The sequence below is a fragment of the Aquila chrysaetos genome, chromosome 10 (genome assembly GCF_900496995.4).
Source record: "Aquila chrysaetos chrysaetos chromosome 10, bAquChr1.4, whole genome shotgun sequence".
Taxonomy (NCBI): domain Eukaryota; kingdom Metazoa; phylum Chordata; class Aves; order Accipitriformes; family Accipitridae; genus Aquila; species Aquila chrysaetos.
Genome location: NC_044013.1, coordinates 15,643,864 through 15,646,525, shown reverse-complemented (window position 1 = coordinate 15,646,525; position 2,662 = coordinate 15,643,864).

The window sequence follows — 2,662 nt, the reverse complement described above, 5'->3', positions numbered from 1 at the left end:
AGAGTGAATTATAAAAGAAAAATGGTATAAATCAAAAGTCCTTGTAGACTACACTGTGGGGAAAAAAATACAAAGAAATATAATGCTCTTACCACCTAACTCTCAATTATAGAAAAATAACATCAGTCAGAAAATTACTACTTTCGTAATTACTCCTCTCAGTAACTGTTTTTTTGAAAACCTGTGAAAAGCTCTCAGAGTGCATTTTAAACTTTGAAGCAGTGAAGTAGATCAAAGTACGTGTATGTTTATTCTCTCCTATTAAGGAAGCTGTATGGTGTTTGACAGCTACAGGCAATGATGTGAATTGTGTGAAACTTGTAGGATCGTAACAGCAATAAACTTGAAGCAGTACGTGTCTTGATAGATCTAAATACAAAATAAGAATGTAATGGTGCCACTTAAATGGATTGTGGTGTTTTTCTCTCCTTCTCAGGCCAAGCATGCAGGGTTTTAGACAAGAAACAAAACCCCCCATGGTTAGAAAGGAAAATGATATTTCTTTTAGCCATGAAAAGTGTAGATTTACTCTGTTTTAACCAAACTGTATTGGGGGGGGGGGGGGGGGATTAAAACAAAGACTGAATTGAAGAAACATGGTTAAATGGATTAGACCACCTCTGGAACACAGACTTTCATCAGGAGCATGCGTATTGCTACATACACTATCACCAAATCTTCAATACAGAAATACTTCTATGGATGGGAATAAATCAGAAGCAGGGTTAACAGATGACAGTATCTTCTTTAACAGAGAGAGCAACTGCAGAGAGATTAAGAACACATTTTCTCTGTCATTCAGTGCCTTGAACAATGAGTCCATCAGCATATCTGCCTCTTATAAGGCACGGCTACATTTGCTAGAGCTGTATCTGGAAAGAATGTGACCTCTTAGTGTCACTGGCCCAGCCTTTGCAATGAAAAACTCATAGGGAAGCAAAATATCGAGGAAGATGTTTTGCCTGAAAGTACAAGTTCATCCTCCAAAGCAACATCTACCCTTTGCTTTGTCAATTTTCCAACAACAGCTGCTAGTTATCTGTCATATTAATATGCTTTCAATATACTGTGCTTGAAGCAGCTGGACCAACTTGAAACCAATTTGAAAAACATGTTTATAGAGAAAGGCAAAGGAAATGACCTGTAACATTGTAGACACAGTGTGTTCCACATGAGAGCTCCATCAGTGGAATTTTTACCAACTCAGTTGTTTTATTATCATTCAAGGTCTCCAGTCTTCATTGTACTGCTGTTAGTAGGTCTGGGATGTCTCTGACTTCCAATCTGTCTTCCCAATATTTTCTGTGGTTCTTTGGTCCCAGAGAAGAAGCAGCAGTAAACCAGCCATTTAAGTGAACAGCTCCACCACACATTCCTGTGCATCTGCAGTGGAGTGCAATGACTAAATCAGGATTTGCTCACCTAGTAGGTGTGTGAGAAGAATGAGTAAGCAGGTATTTCCTTTCTTTTGCGGCTATGAAGAGACAAGAATGAGCTTCAAAGAATAAGTACTACAAAATGGTTCAAAAGAAATGGTTTTTCTTCCAAGCAACTTCCTTGTAAAATGTGACAAATCTTCCTTGTAACAAAGTGATCCACCTCCCACCCACCCACCACTCACGCCATCAGAATTTAATGAAATACGACAGTTAGGAAGATCACAGTTTTAACTATTTTGGATGTTAGGGTCACATCTTGGAATGTAATGAAGGAGAAAGTTGATTAAAAAGTCATTCTCTCATCTTTCATTCTGCATAGAATTCTTAACTTGATCCAGAATTATTTCCAGTAAGCAAACTAGTCACTTTTGATTCATGAACTTCAAGGCTGAGAATGTAAATCTGGAAAAAAAAAAACCAATGAAACCCACAAACAAACATTCTCCCTACAAGTACTATATTTTTTTCACATTTCATAAAGAAATATATACATGCCTTTAAATAGGTGCTTCATAAAGGAAGTACTGCAGGCCCATTCCTCTTGCTTGGTACCAATAATTTTGAACGTTTTGGTGGGTTTGCATTTAAATTCTCAAGCCTAAACCCAACATTTACAGGAAATTTCTTTTGTGTGTCCATGTGATTATAAAATGGAAGTTATAAAGTGACCAGTGGCATTTTGAAATAATGAGCTATGCAAAGTGTCACTTAACTACAGAAAAGATTAAAGTACAAGATTGACTAAAACACTCAGCCCTACATGTTCTCTATCAGCTGATCAAGATGCTGTTGCTCTGCAGAAATATACTTGTTTCAGTTGTGGTCAAAAACAAGCTGATCATAAGTTCCTGATGCAATCTATCATGAGAAAGCCATTGCAATGCTACGTGTGACATGAAGTGATGTCAGGAGTTAGCAAAGCACTGATGCTATTAAATAAAGTTTCTAGTGGTTCCTCCTCTGAAATGCTAGTTTGGTTAGCCACAGTTAGGAGCAAGAGTTGAGACTGAAACAGCACAGAGCAAGACAGTGAGGAATGGAGTGTACGTCTGTCTGATAAAAAAAAATAAATAAAAAGGCTTGTTTAATCCAGGAAATGCTTTGGTTGTTTAGTCTGGCTAAATAAAATCTAAGCTGAGATAGGATTATTCCTCATAAATACATCACAGAGAGGAAAATGAAGCTCTTCTAAAGTTAAGGGATAATGCTGGTACATGAATAAT